The sequence below is a fragment of the Mauremys mutica genome, chromosome 11 (assembly GCF_020497125.1).
Source record: "Mauremys mutica isolate MM-2020 ecotype Southern chromosome 11, ASM2049712v1, whole genome shotgun sequence".
In the NCBI taxonomy this organism is placed as follows: domain Eukaryota; kingdom Metazoa; phylum Chordata; order Testudines; family Geoemydidae; genus Mauremys; species Mauremys mutica.
The window spans coordinates 67,572,132-67,593,878 of record NC_059082.1 but is presented as its reverse complement, the minus strand read 5'-3'; positions in this window follow the sequence as shown (position 1 = coordinate 67,593,878).

The window sequence follows — 21,747 nt, the reverse complement described above, 5'->3', positions numbered from 1 at the left end:
AGAGAGCAAATTAATCACTGTAAATATTGAGGAAAGGGAATAATAATGCCAAGTCAATTTTGTTTTCTATTAGTTTCTTCTTAGAAAACAGAGTTTAAAGTTTAGCAGATATAGTTTGAGGGAGACAAATACAGAAACTGAAAACTTGTGCTACTGTTTTGCTTATTCCATCGCGGGCCAGAGTGAACACTGTTCTGAATTGCTGATTTAACCCAATAAAGAGTTTATTATTATTTATATGACAGAGCTTAGAAGCTCCAGCAGCAACTGAGGCCCCATGGTGCTAGGCACTGCACAAACAGATTGTGAGAGGCAGTCCCTGCCCCAAAGAGCTTACAATCTAAATAGAGAAATTAGACAAAGGGTGAAGAAAAGGAATCATCATCCCTGTTTTACAGAGGGGAAGCTGCAGTACAGAGAGATTAAGTGACTTGTCCAGGGTCACACAGGATGTCTGTGGCAGAATCAGGAATTGAACTTATGAGATCTAAGTGCCCAGACCAGTACCTTAACTAAAACAAACCACTCTTCCCATCTTTTACAGGCCCTTCATTGCTGCTTATATGATATTATAGTCATCTGATATATTGAACACATGAGGTGCTTTCTAGAACATGGCACCATATTAAAAATTATTCTACAAAGACTTTAGCACACATTGTATGCACGGAAGGCAGTCCTAATAACTAGAATGACACCACTCAGTGTGTCCAGTTAAGCATGTGTGTAAATCTTTGCAGAACTGGGGCCCTTGGGTGTTATTCTGCAACCCTCACTCAGGTGAGGCACCTACTAATGGGAGTTTTGACTGAGTGAAGACTGCAGGGTTGGGCTTAGTGTGGCCACAACTAATATTTATTTCAGTTTAGATTACAGCTAACACCTGGTTAAGCAAGTGTGAAAAGTCAGGACACTTTTTTCAGGCAGAGGGTGGGGTACAGTCGCATATATAGGACAAAGCCCCTAATATCAGGATGGTCCCAATAATATCAGGATGTCTGGTCACCCTACATCTGGTCATGGAGTTCAGATCTGGATTGGGAGCAGATTTTCCTCAAAGTCTGGGGATGTCTGGCCCCATCCAAAGCCCATTGAAAGACTCCCGTTCATTTCAGTGGACTTTCGATCAGACTGTAGTGCACTGTGAATACTACAAACATTAGGATAAAGGAACAATTTTCATCTCAAGAGCTATGGAATATCAGGGACATTGTTATGTTCACTCTCCTTATGCATTTGTGGTATGTTGCTAATGAATTTATTCTTCCCAGTAACCATTCCATGCTATTAATAATACTAAGTTCCGTGACAGTACTGAAAATTTATGGAAGTAATTCTAAATGCACACAACTCATAGTATCAGATAGGAAACTGCCAGAGAGGGTAAAATTTTGTGTGTGTGTGTGTGTGTGTGTGTGTGTGTGTGTGTGTGTGTGTGTGTGTGTGTGTGTCCATCCCCCCCCCGCTGGGGACTTCACAAAAATGTTGCTGCAAAACCGGGCTTAGAGAAGAGAATTTAGCAAATATTTATTTGAATTTCACCACTGTTCACAAGTTTAACATTTTTTTAAAAAATATTTTTGCAAAATATCCTTTAGTTAAAGCTGGCATCACAGAGCATGGATGAACTTATTCACTCCATATTTCCAGAGCAACTTCTACAAGGCCTCCTGGATAACACTTGTGTCTGGGTTAGATGGTATCAACCCACAACTCTGGAGGTGGTGGTCAAAATCATGGAGGAGCATCCATTTAACAGACCTGAGCTGGGACAGAGGATTGGAGAATTAGCAGGGGTGAAGCCTGCAGAGGAGAAAAGGGAGAAAAGCAGAGGAACTCCTTCAGGGAGATGGGAAATTACCCGTTACCAACATGGAAGACAGGGACGCACAAGAACAGACTGCCCTTGTATGGGCTGTGGGATGGCTGAATTTTGTGGCGGAACTGGGAGCTTGGGGGAGGGACAGAGAAAATGCCAATCATCTCAATGAAGGTGGAGTGGAGATAGGAGAGTGGCCAAGTGGACACTGCATCTGGGTGTTCACGGTCTAGGAGAGATGTGGTGAAGCCACACTGGATCCTGCCAAGGGAAGGTTGAGTCTGGAGTGCTGTGGTGAGAGAAAACTCTGCCCAGCGGCTGAGATCACTCTCTGGGCCTCCAGGGTTTTCAACTGGAAAAGAGGTTGGTGTTGTGGATAGGTTGCCCCATCCAGTGGAGCCCCTTACCCTTTAATAAAAAGTAGGCATCTGGTATCCAGAGCAGAAGGGAAGTGAGCTGTCAGTGAAGTCAGAAAGGGATTGAAGTAGGGGAGCCATAGAACCCGATACAACAGGATGCATGGCAGGGGGTGAAAGAGGGGACTGAACATTCTTGAGGAGAATGTGGAGAAAAGGAAGAACTGGCCAAGCAGGCATCAGAGGAAAAGGGAAGCCCAAAAGTATTAGAGAAGGATGGGCTGTCCACAGAATGTTCACTACTAGGGCCTTGAGAAGAGGAACCCTGAGCTAAGTTGGTACAACCAGCAGAATGAGAGCAAAGGGCAAAAAAGCTGAAAAGATAGTGCATGCCCTGCCCCAAAAGAATGAGGGCAAGGGGCGGGGGAGACTAGATCCCCGAATTGCCCCTGGTGTGAAGACCGGTGATCTGAAACAGAATTACAGGCACATCCCTCACCCACAAAGTGTGACTTCTGTGGGTGGAGGTAGGATAACCACACTAGGGCAAGCACGGGAAAAAGGTACCTGGTGCCACCTCTAAAGGGCAGGTGCCAGGGAAAAGGAACCTCAGCATTCAACAAGGGAGGGGTGTGGCAGAGTGCTGGGAGCTAATGAGTGACTCAGTATGCTGATCATCTAGACACCAATCAGTTCTCCTGGAGAAGGCAGATTGGTGATGCAGCTAATTAGCTGATCAGGCTGGGAGGACCAATAACCAATTAGCCATCAGCTGGAGGACATAAAAGTAGAGACAGGAAGGAAGTGAGAGGGAGAGACTTGGGCTAGCTGAGCCCAGTATGCTCCAAGATCTCAAGAAAGGGAGACCACTGGTCTCCCTCAGCCCTATGGGAAAGGGAAAGAAGCACTGTAAATACTTTGCTGCACAAAGTATTGGTGTTGGTGACAGGAATATAAATAAATTTGCCACTTACTGGCGACATTGAGAGGTTTCTGGGACATCAGAGGATGGGAATGGAGCAAGGGTAACAACCACATTTTTACACATAACCTCTCTAAATTCCTAGAGAGACTTAAGTTTGTCTTGGCAAACTTGAAAACCTTTTTTAAAACTCTGGATTTATTTTCTAAAATGCAGAATGCAATAAAACATGTTAGATAAGGGCTGGATTGTGCCATTTATTAGTTATAGCCCTGAGAAGGGAGAGGTACAGATTTGCACCACTTCAGGAAGGGTTGTTCCACGGGGGACAAATGAAAAAATATTTGAATTAATATTGTCAACAAATTGTAGCACATAGGAATTGGGCAGTATCCCTTTAAATAGTTTGAGAGTCCTGCAGTAAGCCTCTGTGTCTTCTGTTGCAGAAGCCATCAGAAACTAACAAAGCAGCAGTGACTATATGTAGCTATGCCTTGTATGTTTGTATGGTGCTAATAAACACGGTTCTTTGGAACCCAACTGTGTCCATGTGATTTCTTTATTTTCTTAATGTTGTGTGAAGAGCAAAGACAACACAAACCTATCTGCCTCTTATGGAATAATCCTATGTAATTTAATACTGATGAAATCAATAGTGTTCAATAGAAATGAAATAGGTTTCTATACTCTAAAAACGTACTGAATTTAATAAGCGATTAAGATCCATTTTATAGTATTTTAAAGCAACATACAGAATTGAATTGGGAATTCTAATTTTGTTACAGAATTCTGTAGGTTGGCTCAAAAATTACATAGAATGAGAATTATTCCCCATCACCATTACTATTTAGACTCATCTCTCCATTGTACGTCTAAGGGGTCTGTCCCTTTGGCATCTAAGCTCAAGGTTTTGGAAGCTGCATTAAAACAGTTAGGCTAATGGAGTTGTATGCAATAGAATACCATGCAGTATTTGTTTTGTTAGCCTGGAAGATGCATACTACATCCTCAGGGTAAAACCAAGACTAGCTAGTATTCCTATTTATTGATGAGCTATGACTGCCATCTGTTCACAGGTCTCTTGAAGGTTTACCCAGCGGGGCTTCTGGCTCACCTTTCTTGATAGTATTAACTCCCCAAATGTAAACCATAAATTTGCTTAACAGGTTGCAGATGCCATATATGGATTCACTGACTCTTCCTCAAGTTACCAGGAACCCAGGCGGTACTTTTTATTTCTGCAACAAACAACAATGAATTTTCATCATTTTGAAAGTCTGATAGCAACTGCTCCAGGCATGCAGGCAGGTGCATGTTCCGCAAGCAGCCATCGTAAAGCTCTGACAGCTTCTTCTCAGCTGCTGTCATCCTAGTCAGTAATTTCCAAAAAGGTATTAGAATATTCATAGCTGGTTCTGAACAGATTAGGCGTAGGCAGTAAATCATATGAGATTAACTTGGCAAAAACATTATCCTTTCATGTGCAGCTGTTCAAATTTCTGAAGCAGAGATTGTTTAAATATAATCTAATATCTAGGTGCTGTACCTCTGCCACATATGAAAGTGGAAAGGACTGAAGGAAGACAGCCAACTGCATTGTTAGCTTTATCACGTAAACGAAACACAAACTCCTTTCATTAGAACACATGTTCTGAGGGCTTGATGCAACTTCCCCAGAGTCAGTGGGAATCTTTCCATTCACCTCAGTGAGAGCAGGAGCAGATGACTTGAATGATGAGGAAGGAGCCAGTGAATCAGAGAGCTGGTTTTTGTAGTGGTGGTGAGGGTGTACACATGCATGTGTTCAAACCGTGTTAATTTTTTAATATGACAAAACGCACAATACAAAACAGGAAAAAGGAAAACCTACAGCATAATACCAGGGAACTTCTCCTGGTACAATGGTACTCTACAGCAACAGAAACTGCCCTTCTATGCCCAACCGGGATTATTAACATACCTGTATTTGCAGGATCAGATGCCAATACATTTTAAAGGGTCAACATTCTTGGTTGCAGGTTTTCTAATCCATGCTGTGGACATTTTAGGAGAATACCTGGCAAGGAATTTAGGCTCCAAACTTGAAAAAAAAAAAATTTTTAAGTTTCTTTTTAAAGTTTTTTTCTTAACTCAGTGAAAAAATATTAAATTTTAAAAATATACCCTGGAATGATCTATCACTTCACATTGGATTGTGTTCATGCTGTGATGACATACACCACACAGAAAATGATGTAATCTGATGCACTAAAGAAAACATGAAGGCTATTTGAAAGTTCACCATTTCTTTAAGCTTCCCATTGCACCTGAATCAAAGTATGTGTTATTCTCAAGTAAAATATATAACAGACAAGATATGACTGAGATTACCAACACACACAGTACCACCAAACCAACAAACTTACTATAGCTGCTCAGATAATGGACTTTGATAAGGCTGCCAGCTATTGGATGGAATTTACAATACTGACTATATGTTGTAATACAAAATACACTCACTGTCACGCTGCTCAAATGTGAAATTCCTGTAGAAGCCAAAAATCTATCTACATGACAGTTTACAAGGGTAATGGCTGTTCTTCTCACACTTGATTATGTGAAAAGACTAGTAAGGGACGTTAAGGCCAGGCAAGGCCAGATTAAACATTCTTCAGATTGTTAGAATTGTACCTATCTCAAAGGAGGAACATTATATACTTGCTGATAACACAATTTCCTCACTCTTGTTGCATGTTATATTTTCAGTATAGCCATCTAAAGTCTACCCCACAAGTTTATTTTATTTTGTATTTGTGCTTTAGAGTATTTTCATGTTAGAAAGCTTGTCACACATATGCTAGATTAAATAAAGAGAAGTGTACTATGGTTTATTTCAAGATGCTCACTTATACATTTCTTTATGGTAATTTCTATGAGCCATTTGGGGCAGGGACTGATTAATCCGCATTTTCTGAACTGCCATGTCCATTTATGGTATATCTAATATATGTTAGAGCCTGATCCAAAACCCACTAAAGCCAAAGAGGGATCTTTCCGTTAATTTCAATGTGCTTTGGATCAGCTCCTAAATGCTTAACAGTAATAATGATCACCAAGAAGTTTCCAAAACTAGAAAAAAAATATCACAGCCAAATCACAATCCTCCGTCCTCTCCTCCTTCCACTTCCTGCCCTCTTGCATAAATAAATAAAGTGACGAGCTAAAAGAAATTTTGTTCTCAACAGAATCAAACCCTTTAGAGTAGCAGTTTAAATGCTCAGTTGATTTGGAATTAGCTGGACTCTTGGAACGGAAATACACATTCCAAATGCAAGTGGCATTTTTGTTTCCACTGAAATGGAATAGTCTGTTTAAAAGTATGTGCTGCTCTGCAAGGTGACTCAGAACAGTGGGATTGTGGGGCTCATGATTTACTGCATTGCAATGATTTTCAAAATAAATATGCTCAGTTTACAAGGGGGGGGGAAAAAGTTTGTTTCTAACTGCCAACCCAGAAAGCCCCCCTAGTATTAGAAAGGCAAAGTGGATTCTCTCCTGCTTAATCTGCAGTATGAGGTCTACAGGACAATTTACACCCTCAGTTACACCTGCACAACCCCACAGTCTCCACATTGTGTCCTCAGTGTCACCTGTGGAACCATTTGCTATTTTCACCATTGAATACTTGCTGAATACATGGTCCTGGAACTACCATTTCAATTTAGACAGAACAGTTCTCTGGCCACTCTGGAAGCCAGACCCAAAACAAGGATCTGATCCAAAGGCCAAAGTCAATGAGAGTCTTCCCACTGACGTCATTGCTTCTGGGTCCGGCCCTGGGCACCTTTGGCATAACATAAAACACAAATACAAAAACTCCATTCCATTCTAACTAAACTGCAGCAATTCCATGCCAGGTGACTCCCCAAGCAAGCACCTTAACAGCTAACAGATCCTCCCCGCTCCAACAATTAACTACCCTCACAACTCTCCCTCGCCCAACTTTCAAACACTTAGCGAGAGGAGATGAACATTGTAGTTATCTTTGGGTCAGTGGGACTCCTGGCATACATAAAGGTTTGTGGAATTGGGTCCTTAATAAGTGGCTTTCCTTATCAGCGCCATTTCAATAAGACTGAATGAATAAATGAGTTGTATGTTCAATCTTTTTTAGCGTGGCTATTCAATTTATTCATGAAAAAGGAAGTGCTTCCACTAGTTTCCACGACAACAACCCTAGGAATTCTGTCTTCATATAAATGAGTTATTGCTTTTTGTGCTTCCATAATCCAGGCAGTGAAGAAATTAACATCATATGGTCCCAGAGAAGACAATCCAATCTTCCTGTCCTCCCGACACCCCTACAGACCGTAAATTCATAGACATCGTTGCTAGAAGTATAACTGAGTTGAAATGAGAGCCTCAGTCTGAAGAATATTAAGTTAGAGATATCTAATTTCAGAACAATTTCAATTAAAGGAGCTTCTTTTGGTGCCTGTGTGTACGCTAATAGAAATCACTGGGTTATACTTACAGTATGCCTTCTTCTCTAGTATGGTATCTAGAAATGAGCTTGTACATATTTTTCCATCACTCATGATTATTGCTCAGCTTCACTAGTCCCATTTACAATTTCTTAGCTTAAGTATCAACAGTGTGTGTTCAGCATGGTACAAAACAAACAGTTCCTGCTCCCGAGAGATTACAATCTAAACAAGACAAAGCAAAGAGAAGGGAATTATTAGGATATCATCATCATTGCTGACTCACTTCTTGGGGTGATTATGGAAGCGTGAGTCTTGGAATTAAGTGAGGATGGGGACTTGCTGTGTCAGAAAAGGGATGGTATTCCATGAATAGATAGTGGCTCGATTTTCCTACTCTGCTATTATTTATTCTGTTTGTAAATACTTAAGAGGTGCTCAGTGAGCATGGGTAAGCACAGAGAACAATTTATTGTAGACTAGGAACAGGGAAAATGCTCTGTCTCCTGGATTCCAGAAATAGGGTAATTTCCCCTCCACCCCCATGATGTTCTCAACAACATGTCAAGAGTCTGCCATGTGGATTCTGATCTCTGAAGAAATCAGATAGTAAGTTTCACACAACTCAGTTGGAGCTACTATAAGGTGGGCACATAACTGGTTGGACAACCGTTCCCACAGCATAGTTATCAGTGGTTCAGTGTCAAGCTGGAAGGGCATAACAAGTAGGTTCCTGCAGGGATTAGTTCTGGGTCCGGTTCTGTTCAATATTTTCATCAGTGATTTAGATAATGGCATAGAGAGTACACTTATAAAGTTTGAGGACGGTACCAAGCTGGGAGGGGTTGCAGGTGCTTTGGAGGACAGGATTAAAATTCAAAATGATCTGGACAAACTGGAGAATTGGTCTGAAGTAAACAGGATGCAATTCAATAAGACCAAATGCACGTAGGGAAAAACAATGAGTTGCACACAGACAAAATGGGAAATGACTGCCTAGGAAGGAGTACTGCAGAAAGGGATCTGGGGGTTCTAGTGGATCATTGTTGCAAAAAAAAAAAAAAACAAAAAAAAAACCCACCAATCATTCTGGGATGTATTAGCAGGAGTGGTGCAAGTGAGTGAAGACCAATGCAAAGAATTAATTTAGCTTCTCCACAACAGCCTTGTCTTCCCTGAATGTCGTCTTCTTTTAGCACCTCGACTATTCAGTGGCCCCACTGATTTTTTGGCAGCTTCCTGCTTCTGATGTACTTAAATATATTTTGCTGTTAGTTTTTGTATCTTTTGCTAGTTGTTCTTAAAGTTCTTTCTTGGCCTGCCTAATTATACTTTTACACTTGACTTCCTAGAGTTTGTGCTCCTTTCCATCTCTCTCAGTAGGATTTGACTTCCAATTTTTAAAGGATGCCTTTTTGCCCTTAACCACCTCTTTTACTCTGTTTAGCCATAGTGGGTTTGGAGGGGCGGGGAGCTTCTTCCTATTTTTTGGTGGGGGGTGTTTAGTTTGAGCCTCTCTTGTGGTGTTTTTAAACAGTTTCTATGTAGCTTGCACATTTCATCCTTGTGGCTGTTCCTTTTAATTTCCATTTAACTAGCATCCTCATTTTTGTGTATTTCCCCTTCTGGAAGTTAAACACTGCTGTTGTGGGTTTCTCTGGTATTTTCTTCCCTACAAGATGTTAAATTTAATTACATTATGGTTGCTGTTACTAAGTGGTTCAGCTATATCCACCTCTGAGATCAGATCCTGTGCTCCACTTAGGACTAAATCAAGACTTGCTTCTCCCCTTGTGGGCTCCAGGACCAGCTTCTCCAAGAAGCAGTCATTAATGATGTCTAGAAATTCTCTCTCTTCATCCCATCCTGAGGTAACATGTACCCAGTCAATATGGGTATAGTTGAAATTGCCCATTATTATTGGGTTTTCTGTTTTTGTAGCCTCTCTAATCTCCCAGAGCATTTCACAATCACTGTCACCATCCTGGTCAGCAGGTTGGTAGTATAGTCCTACTGCAATACTTTTATTATTCAAGTGTGGAATTTCTATCTGTAGAGTCTCTATGGTACAGTTCGACTAAGATGTCTACTATATTTCACTCTATGCTTTCTTTCACATAAAGTGCCACTCCCCTACCAGGACAACCTACTGTCTCATTCCTATATATCATGTACCCTGGTATTACCATGTCCCATGGATTATCATTGTTCCCCCAAATATCTGTGATGCCTATTATATCAATGTCCTCTCATAATACCAGGCACTCAACTTCACCCATTTTAGTATTTAGACTTCTAGCATTTGTATACAAGCACTTATAAATTTGCCAATATTTAGTTGTCTGTCTTCATGTGATGAAACCGAATGGGACTTTTTTCATGCTAGCCTTCAACATATTCAGTAATCTCCACCTCTTGGAGTTTGTTTTAAATGAGAAGAAAAATTCCTACATTACTAGGGGGCACGAGGAAGAGGAGACTAATCTTAGAACCTCTATATTCTACCTATCAACTTCCAAACTATATTTCACAGATGGATGCTTTTAAAGGATAATAAAGCCACCAGAGTATGATAGCCACGGTTGATCTCTCTCTGTAGGAAAATTTTGATCCACAACCAGGGAAATCAAGTCAAGAAGCTGGAAGGGCCTAAGGAAAAAAAATACACCCTTAAAACCTTAAGAGCCAGGCTTTGTGCCTGTGTGTGTGTGTTTGGCTTTAAAATACATTAAACTCTTCCACTAAAATATCTTAAAACAAACTGTGGAGAAAATGAAGTGTTAATGCTTCCCTCTTTTCAAGACTCTACAGTAGGAATTATGTCATATCAGACCTAAAAGAAAGTCAGCATTCTACAGATAGGAGTACCCATATTTGCAATCCTTGTGATTTTTCTTCCCCTTGATAGGGAGAACTTCCTGCATACAAACATTCCAACCCTCTCATGATCTAAACTTCTAAAGAACATCATGTCCCATAACCTATCAGCTGAAAAGTACAGCAATTTACTACAAGGAATGTCTCCAAATTCAGTACCATTCCATCCCCTGCAAGCCTTCTGTGTTGTGTTTATAGACAGATATAGATATAGACTTGAATATACATGAACAAATTTGTGGGGAATTTTTAAAACTGAGAAGGGCTCAAGTCACAAAACTTAGGTCTTGAGTCAAAATCGTCCAAAGGTCAAGATGTCCAGATCTGGAGTTTGGGGCTCATCTGATTTAAAAACACAGTAAAATCAGGGACTAGATGTTTTGGGCAACTAGAGATGGAATAGAGCTCTTCTCCCTTCAGTCACCACTTCTAATCCAGCCCACTTTCATTTGGGACCTCATCCAAAGCCCAGTGAAATCAATGGGAAACTCTCATTGACTTCAATGGGCATTGGATGAGTTCCCTAGTATGTGAAAGTTACCACCATCTGGAGGCTGTGTAGAGACCTACGTGCAATGAGTTAGTTTAGGAGTACACACAAAAAAATTAAGACCATTTTTTGCCATCACAGCAGACACTCCAAAGACTGAGTGAATATAGAGGGCTCTGTTTTGTTGTGTGGATATTTGCACCAGTGCAAAGTGGGTGTAAAACATGACCTGCTCAGAATGGCAGTAGTTTACATCCATACAAGCTGTAGAACAGACAATGAGGCCCAGAGACTCCAACCCTCTCAGGTGGGTTCTCACCCTGTCTTGCTGAGGTACGTTGGCGGGTCAGTGTGGGTAACTGTCATAGAGCATGCTACTGTACCAGTTCCGTCAAAGAGGACAGTAGTCTCCAGGACTCACGATCTGCCATACTGTCACTGGCAGCAGAGTCACATCAAGATAAATACTGGGGGTTGGGGGAGGGGTCACCCATATACAAAAGAAAGAAACTTTAAAATACAAAGTGGAAAAAACACATTCTCATCTGTGCTGAAGACTCCTACTGTGTGTTCTGTGTGCAGAACAGATGCAGAACATGTAACAGAGCTCCATAATGCAGATCAGAGAAGAGAAATTACCCTTGGTTTTTAATTTATTTGATCTGAAAGTGTCGATTTGACATCTGAAGGTTTTAATTCCAAGGGCATCCCAACAAAAGACGAGGCCAAATTTGGCTTTATTTTACAGTGGAGTGAATGCAGACTAACTCCACTGAAGACAAGGAAGTTACTCTGGATTTGCACTGGTTAAACCAAAAGCAGAATCTGGCCTCTAAGTTTCAGGGAATGTATCCTTAAATTTAACATAACTGATTTATTTCAAGGAGATTTATGACTCAGACTAGTCACTCTCCCTGCTTATTGGCTGGTATGTACTTAAACATAGTCTCCAATACAATGATGGCGCATATTAGTCAGTTCCATCCGTTATATGCAAAAGCCCCATATATTTCAGTGCATTGCGATCATGTAGAAAAATATAGGATTTCCTTACCAAAGTATAAAAAATCAGTTTGCAATTACAAACTTTCAGTATTGCCTGCCACAGCATTATTTGTTTAAAAACATAGTTATAATGTAACAGTAAGGTCTTGAGTTAATTTATTGTTCCAAATCTGTCTTCCTAATTAGACATTAAATTGTGAGCACATCTTAGAACACCACTTGAGTAAGCTAAGAGCACAGCAGATTATTCTGTAGTTAATCTTTAAAACTGTAAAACAACCAGAAATTGTCAGTTTTGCATAAAAAAGTACATAATTACTCTTCCCTGTCTAGACTGAATCATAAGGGAAAAAATGAGGTTCAAGGGAGAAAATCTGGATCATTTATATAATTGGACCATCAGATGCAACATGTAGTTCATTGCAGACAAACATACAATAATTAGTAATCAGAGGTAAGATTCAAGCTAGTGGATATTTGCTAAACAGAACAAGGCAGCATTCAGCACGCTGAAGAGGAAAGGATTTGGCAGTTACTGTAGGAAAGTAGTTGAAACCAAGAGCACATAAACAAGTTCCTATGGTAGGCTGTATTGGCAGAGGTGATTCTGTTGGCACATGTAGACCTTCAACCAAATTCATCCTGGGTGTAACTCCATTGACTTCAATTTGGTGCCTCACATACAGGGCTGATCCAAAGTCCACTGAAGTCAGTGTACTGTCTCCCCTGGGCTTGGATCAGATCTGCAGTGTGCAATACTGGTCATCATAGCACAGAAAGGGCGTGATTGCCTCAGAGGTGGCAGTGTGAGGCTAAATAAATAAATAAATACAAAACAGATGGTATGAGAACCCCACTTTGCAGTAATCATTTTGAGGGCACCAGACTAATATCTGGGAAGGAAAAGTCCACATCTGTGTTGACAGGCTGCTCTGGAATTTGTAAGAAACATCCTTGTGCAGTCACTGTCATGTTTTTTCCCCCACTAAGATTCCTTGACCATGAACTTTCTAAAGAAGGTATGGTTGGGAATGTATTTTTCCTTTCCCTGATGAGCTGTAAATGCATTTTGGAGTCTTCTTCTTTCCTTGTGTGCACTAGGGACTTACAGCCTAAAGGAATAACTGAATGGTTAATGTGTTCGGTGCTTGGCTGACCAGAGAGAGGCAGCAAGACTCCTAGCACTTTAAGTGTGTGTCATTGGCTTAAGTCCCTCCACAGCACTGCTTTGGGGTGGGATGGGGACTCCCTCACCCCCGCAGCCAGCAGTGCTGTGGACTGGGGATGGAAACTCATCCCTCCAGCTGGGTTCCACTGGAACTTACCCTTTCTGGGTTCCATAGAAGAGAAGGGGGGGAGGGAAATTTATGGGGGAATAAAAAAAAACTTTCCCAAAAATGCTGCGACCCTCCATTCCTTCAGGGAGCCGCTGACCAGCCACAGTCCAGCTCAGTGCCCTCAGGCAAACCACCAGAAAGTACCAACAGGTAATCGTTTGGAGTCTAGCCCACCTCCTTCTCAGAGGCCTTGGACAGTCTGTAGTCGTGTGAGTAGGCTTCTCCAATGGAGCTCAGGCTTTAGCGATTTTCCCCCCTCCCAGGACTGCACTGGGCTTCTCCCTTCCTGCTCCTTCCCCCAGCTCAAGGATGCCTTGCAGATCTGGTGGGGGTGGAGTTCTTTTTGAGCCCACAGCAGCTACTTAATCCTTTTGGGTTTGGTGCTGGGTACCCTGGGGTGCAACACACAGAAAAAGGAGACCAGTGTAGCACTTACAGACCATAGTGACATCCACCCTAAACTGCACCTACAGCCAAAGAACTTCAAAGAGGATGGGCTAGACTGTGCCTTTAGGCACAGCCACTGTGCAAGCTGGATGCATAAGCTGGGAGGCATTGTGCCTTCCAGTAACCTAAGAGGCATAGTTCTCTCCCAGCTTCCTCATTGCTTCTGAGATTCAGTAAATTACTGCTGGTATAAGCCTGCAGTAAATTGCTACTCCCTGTGCTGGCTCAGTTAGTCTGACCAGCAAGCAGGGAGGTGGAGCCAGGATTTCACCCATTCCCCACCCACCTGCTCCAGGGAGGAAATAAGCAGTAAGTAGTCTTGCTTATTCCTATACCATCAGACCCCAGGTTCATGTCAGGGTGTAATGAGTCAGGGGTTCGTACCACCTCTTATTCCTTGGCACATAGTGAGAGTCACAATCTAGCTTTAAAAAGTGACCAATAAAGTAGGAGAGCGCTGGGAAGGACAACAAGTAGGTAGCATAAACTGAATGAGAAACTTGGAGTTAACAGGGAAATGGGGCAGAATTAATTCATGCAAAAGGCAGTAAATTATTGTTGGAGATCATTGAAGCAAGGAGTATAAATTCGTTTAAGAAAAAACAAGATTTGATTCTGGACTGAGAACTGAGAGAGGAGGTGGAGAAGATGCAGATAAAATAGGAAGAAGACAAACAAAAGGCAGACATGTATAGTAGGGATGAACCACCTTTTCTTGTCCCTCAATTTCTTTAATTTATAATCTGCCTCACTCCCATTGTTACATTTCGGAGGGAGAAAGAGTTTCATGTTCAGTGGCTAACTGCAGTGCAGTTAGCTGAGGTTCACTATGCGATTTCAAGTCTCACTTAGATTCCTCCATGAATGATCATGGAAAGGAAAATACCTTTTTTTAATATAATTTACCCAGGCTGATTCTTCTTTTTAATCCTTCTTGCTGTCTACTATTTCTCTGCTAAATGTTTGTTTAAGATGATTGACTACATGTTTGACATTTACATTTTATTGGAAAGAACGTAGATTGCATCTTTATCAGCTGTTCCTAAAATATTTCCTTCATTTATCCACAACACACTTTTGGGGACAGTAGTTGCATCCTCATCAGGTTTTTTTTCAATTCATTACACACTCTCTTGAACGCTGCCTTTTCAATTTCTAATATTTTTGTGCTGCTTCTCTTTGCACATATTGTGGCTTCATGAATATTTCAAATCCAATAGTATTATGATCACTCAACTTTATAAGCTCACCAGCTACTATCTTATTTATCATACGGGACCTGCTTCATTTCCTGGGATTAAGTCCAAAATATTCTCTGAGGTTTTTTTGGTTGCTTATATAAATTGTAAAAGAAAAATAATCTTACCCTACCACTGGCAGACACATGCATCCTTCCTCAGGCATTAAACAATTTCTATTCCAGTCAAACTCTAGGTAATTGAAATCCTCTGTGATTAGTGCTCTATGCTTTTAGTAAGTCTCCACAAGTGCATAAACATTCCCTGATTTTTACACTCATCTTCTCATGGATAATGTGTCTAAGATCTTCCTCTTAACCATTTCCAGCCTGTATTTTAGCCCAGATACTTGAGCAGATCCGACACATTCCCCACCATTTTCTTTACATGTAGAATGACCCTGTCCCCGCTCTGTATTTCAGTATCTTTCTTGTCCATAGCCTTGTAACCCCACAGACTAGTCACATTGCTAAGAGTCTACAAAATCTCCCTCACGTAACATTTCTTGTTAAATACTCAGAGGCAACTGGTGAGCCCATGATTTCATCCGTACCACAATAGTCCAAGTATACTGAGAGCAAAATGTGGTCTGCAGATCGCAGAGGTTTTCACTTTATATTAGTGAACTGGGTCAAACCATTCCCAAAAGCATGAGGAGCTGAAAAAAGAGCCAGAAGGCAGGTAATCCCATCGTGCTAGTATGACTTTAGAAGCAAATCCTGTAGCCCTAACTCACAAAGGGCTGGATAGTCAATCCCTATCCCTATCCCTTCTGCTACCTCGCACAAAATAGTCCACCTGAAGTCAGGGGGTTACTTGTGAGAGTGCGGGTTGTACAATGTAGCGCACCAACAGCTCTTAATCCCACGAGCAGTCCCACTGACATCACTGGAACTACAGTATTTAGGTGATTAAGGGACTACTTACTGCAGCAGCAAGGAGTATGGCAACTTGCCCTACAGCTGTAAGTCACATTGAAGGCCCCCTCCAGAACCACAGAGTCCCACAACCAGTCTGGGACTCAAGCCCTTGCACAGTATCTGATTCCGTGGCAAATCGATGAGCAGCATGTGGGTGATGGAAGGAGAAAAGCTGGACGGGCTGCACAGATTCTCTGGCTGCTGAGCTGAAGCAGCCCTGCAGCTACTTCAGAGGTTTGGGGTAAGGATACCTTTTCCCCCGGAGCCCAGCCCAACTATTCAGGCTGGCCAGTAGATTACTTCATTAGGGGTTAGATCCGTAATGTCTTCCTTCTTTTAGCACACTTCTGCATACTATAGGGCAGGAGCAGGTTTTTCAAGTGACAGAGTCCGGATGGCAAAGCTTTCATATTCATCTGCATCAGAAGTAGTCTCTGTTGATAGCCACAATTAGCGGAGTCCCCCGTCCATTTGGCCAAACTCGCTAGGGGTCCACACCGCACAGCACTGAATCTCAGCTTTGATCCAGTTCTTGCAAGTGACCGGATGCAAAGACTGCCCCTTGTACAATATGCAGAGAGCAATCTCAGCTGTGACAAAGCAGCAGCAGGTGTGCTAAGCTTGTCTTAAGGGAAATTATTTTTACTATACAACTGATTCTTGCAAGATTTGCAGAAGATCATACAGCTTCTTATGGGATTAAAATGTAGCCTTATCACCTCTGCCTGTGACTTTGTTGGCTGGGACAGCCCTGGTCGCTGGTGCTGCAGGAAGCAGTGTGGGTATTTCAGTAGCTGGTGCTATTCTCTGAGTTAGTCTTGAACTATTGACCCAGCATTTGACTATGGAGCGTTGCACTGATCGAGGTTCCATCTGACCGAGGAGATGGAGAACAAGGGTTACGGAAGATCCCATGACACTTTGCTAGAGCAGGGGAGCTATGCTAACCTACTGCCTGCCTGATGCCCTACTGTCTGGCTTCAGCTGGTTCATGTTCCCCTTTTCCTGTTCTGAATGAGAACTCATTATCCAAGTTGCTGCCCCCCCGCACCTGCTCCTCCACTGGGAAATATATTTGCCAAGCTCTCTTAGCTACATTGAAATCACTGAAAAATCCACAGCTGCAGGGCTGCCTGCAAAAAGGACATATATCCTTAAAACACAAACGCAAGCTAACAAGCTGTGTGCCTGTCATCATCCGCACACCAGGCCTGTATCTTGCATCCCTCTCCCTCACCCATATTCTGTGGTTAAAGTTTTGGTTCTTGTTTGTTTTTACATCACAAGCTCTTTGGGGCTAGGATTTGTGCTCCTCTTTGGACCTGTACAGCACCCAGCAGATGTGGGGTAATATAAATAAAAACAAACAACCCAGACATCCACTTGACATTAGCACATTCCTCGCACCTAAAGTTTTTCCTGTTGTTTCAGAGGCAAAAGCTATTTTTCCTTCTTTCTTAGATAAAAATAACTGTTACACAGCATTACTTCTGTAGAGTGGTTTCTGCATGCCAGCATTTCAGTGCTGGGCAAGTCATCACTACATATTATCTGTAAAGTGCTTTCCAATCCTTCACGATGAAAGGTGCTTAATTATAAGTTATTAAATATAATGGGTGGTTTGTATCATGGGGGTTAAATATAGACATCTTACTTTGTGCTTTTTAAAAAAAATCCATCCTTTAGGTTATACCAAAAAAAGTAAATTAAAAATTTTATTTGAGAGACGGGAATACTGGACACAAGATCTGAAAAGTGCTGTAATGTGGCCATTTTTCTGCACTAGCAATTGTCTGTACTTGAAATAGGAAACCTATCACAGTTCTGAGAACTCACCCTTTCCTGAAAGGTTTTGGGCATCAAGAGTGCATTGTCTCTTTTAAACAGTTGGGGTGAGAGGGCACATTTCAGACTGTCAACTGAGCTTACTGAGTCCACCAGGAGCCCCTGGCTTTCCTCTGTTCCAGCCCATAAGCTCTGTGTGTGGCACCCTCCGATCCCCCCCGTTAGGTGTCCTCCCCATCCTTCCTAGCTTCCCCCACTCTCTGCCCTGCAAAGCAGTGGCTTTGTGTACCCCCATGTCAGCATCCCTTAATCTCCCCTCATCATGGGTTTTGTGGGGCCCTCCATTCTCTCCCCTCACAGCAGTCTGTACACCCCCATTCCCATCTCCCCCACTCATGGTAGGGGCTCTATATGCCCTCATGCTCTTCATTCCCTCCCATGCTAGCAAACCCCAGTCTCCCCTCACTGGGGAACTGTGTTACAGCAGCCAGTCCATGGCCCCCAGTAGCCTAGAGCACTGCCCAAAATCTCTGCAATGTTACATGCAGCAACCCTACCACCGGCATGTCCTAACCAGGGCTTGAGAACAGGACCTCAGAAGAGAGCCTGTGGCAGTCTCCCTCACTTTCTGCTCTAGGAGAATATCATTCTTTGATTTAAAAATTAACTATTTAAAGAAAAAAGAGTAGTGAAAACTTTTCTACTCCAGAATCTGGAAAATTAAGATGTTTAAAAAAAAAAACACACAAAAAACCACCTGTTAATTTAGGGTGTTACAGCATTGCTCATGTGAGGCCTTTATTGTGTTTTACAATAATTTTAAGGACAGAAGACTTGTCTAATAAGGTGAAAGTCGCCCCATACACCCTACTTAAGCCAGTACAAGGATTATGCACAGTTTAATCTCATCTAAACTCTCAAAATAGGGTTTACGTTGGACTAAAATGGTGCATAGGTTTTAGACTGGCCCTCTTCACAAGGGCTAATGTAATAAAAGCAACTAGGCTGCGGGGAGGTATTTGGTGGCTTAACGCCAACTGAAGCAAGACATTGCCCTAGAGTGTAACTTCCATGCACTACATCATCCAGTAACAGACTCAAGTAAATAAACAATTATTCTGTGCCCTTACTCCTAGTTCAAATGTCTATACTATGCACAGTATGTCTCCCTGTTAATTGGTAAGGACTTTGTTAAGTGACAAAACTGTCCACCCACTTTCCTTAATTAAGAAAAATCCAATTACCACCCAAAAATGTAAGTTATAAGCCCGTAAATATCATCCATCAGTCTTCAGGATTCAGTACCATTGGCATTTATTTTCACAAGCCATCTGTACAGGGAAGGATTCATTAAAAATCCTTTGTCAGCTTATGTACTAGTTTGCAGGGCAGTCACTTGCCAGAAAGTAGAAGAAGCATCTTACACAAAAAAGGACTGTGCCTACATGTTGAATAAGAATGCTTTCCTTACGTGGGCTGGATGTTGTTTTCTATCTGGAGGTTTGTTCCCCTTTAATTCCATTTGCTTTACAAGACAATCAAGTTCACATTCTAGCTCACCGTTTTTCACCTCCTGTGTCTGCTTCAGGAATCCTTGATGTCCAAAGCTCACTTGACCCAGCTTGTCTTGTACTGCCAATGGAAGGTCAGACAGATTTGCAGTGATGAAGTAGATGTGGAACAAGAGGATATAGGCCAGCAGCCAATAGTTTATCTAGAAGGCCTGTGTTCAATTCCTTCTAGTCTAGACACTGTGGAGAGTTATGAGGATTACAGTGTTTCCTCACATGCATGAGCAGAAACAAGGGGCCATATCTGTGTACTGGGGATTGTGCTTTTAAAGAGCTGAACTCTCCTGGGTATAGTGCTGTGAAGCACCTGCTCTTCTGACCACCACGATATCCATCCCTAGTGCAACAGCAACATTTTCTTACAGGGTTCACTCCTACAGACCCTTACACATGGAAGTCTGTGTTACTCATGCAAGCAGTCCCGCTGACTTCAATGGAACAACCCACGTCAGTGATTAGTGGCCACCCAACAGAAGCAAGCATGCACTTCCATTGTGCATGCAGGGGAGGCCACGCGGCACTCAAGGAACCTCCCCCTGATGTCTCCATTGCCATCAAGCAGGGGCTAGTCACATCATGCACCTTGCTGAGCTGAGTGCAAGGACTGCCCTTTCTCACCTGTGCAGCAACCCAGCAGTGCAGGCTAGCTGGGGAGAGGAGAATACACTATATGAAGACAACCTCAGAGGCTCCTGCCGCAGTGCACAACCCTAGGGCGAATAGGTGTATTAATTACACGTTGGAGCCCTTTTCATAGGAAACACAGAGTAGGGACCCAAAACAGGTGCTTATACATTTAGGGTGGGTTGCACCATGAACTGGGTGGTCTTACAGTTTAGTGGGTCACTAACTACAATCTGAGCCAATCCAAAGCTCACTGAAGTCAATGAGAATCTTCCCATTGACTTCACTGGGCTACAGATCAGGTTATACCTGTGCCACCTTTCTATTTCCTTTTTAAACCCCTGTTGCCTAACTTTGTCAATAATGAATCCATCCATGCCACCCCCAGTGGCAGCTCTCTTGAGAGCGAATGGGAACGCACGCTATGTAGCAGAGTGGGTAATCAATGGCTGCCCAGCACAGCCATCATCACTTATTTCCCTCCCTGCCAGGCAGCGACTGCTCCTTCTGCTGGAAGTAAGAGTCTATAATGGCAATCCTGCCACAGCTGTAATTATAACATCTCCAGCTTGATGCTGGATTGATGTATAGCAGTGGAAGAACGTTTTTGAACCTTTTACTGATGATGACATAAACAATGGATCAGGAGAGAGAGGATTGAAAATGCTTCGGACATTGATCCTGCTAGATTTTAAAAAATATATATATTAAAACATGAGAAAGAATAGAATGAAATGTGACTTGCAAAAGGGAGACATTGGTTTATGATGCCCCCTCTTCCCCCACCCCATTGCTTCTTTAAGATTAAAGGAGCCCTGAAAAAAATGTTAATTTTATAAAGAGGCCTCTGTTTTTATACCTGAGAAATTCAAGCCTTGTTTACCCAGCCTTGCTAAGAAACTATATGAATAACTAGAGAGAATTAGTAGGATGAAGATATCAACAAGTACAAAGGAAGTGAAATCTGAGCAGTTGAGAGAAGAAGGGAGTTTTAGACAATGGTTTGAAACTGTTTTGAGTACACGTTTATGAATATAGCATTTTAGCTTTAGGCCATAGCTCACAATAAAATACACATTTTAAAGTCAGCACAGCTTGGTAAAATAAATACAGATCTTTACAAAACAAAAAATAGAAACAAAATGTATCTTGGGAGAAGATTTAATTTAACTTTTACAATCACAACCCATAAAACAATATGAAAAATATACCAACAAGGCTATGATATATTATTTCATTGAGGTCGTAAGGATCCTCTCTTTCACATACATTTTCCTTGTTTTTACAGCCAACCAGGCAAACAGGGCAACGGCCCATATAATTGAAACATTGTCACTGCATAGCAAATATCCTAGTGCGCGAGCTGGTGCAGTAAAAGGCATCTAAGCTAAGAACGGGGTTAACCATTTGTTTTTCAGGTGACACAACAAGTTGAAAGAACGTAAATAACATGCCAAATCTTCAACCAGGCCAGTCCTGCATGGGCAAAACAATGATATTTATCTACGCCACATACTTCCCTTCCAGATAGGCCAACTGCATAGCTTGAAAACCAAGAGCCGTGAAAACCCTTCTTCATACATTGTTTAAAAAAAAATCCAGATATATTTCTCAAAACTACAGATAATCTTTTGATGAAGACAACAAGACAATTTATCTGTCGCATGGCCAACTGCCTATCTAGCTATTTGCAAATATCTTTGGCTGGAAGCTTAATTAAGGACTTTATATTTTTGCCTACCATCCTAGCCAGATCAAGTTTAAGAAACCTAAATGAAGAGAATAAAGGACTTTCAAGAGTCAGGGAAACTAAGATTTGTGCTTTGTTAAACTGTTCCTCCAGACAATCTCAGAAGGCGCTGTAAATTCATATGCTGAATACACAGCCAATAA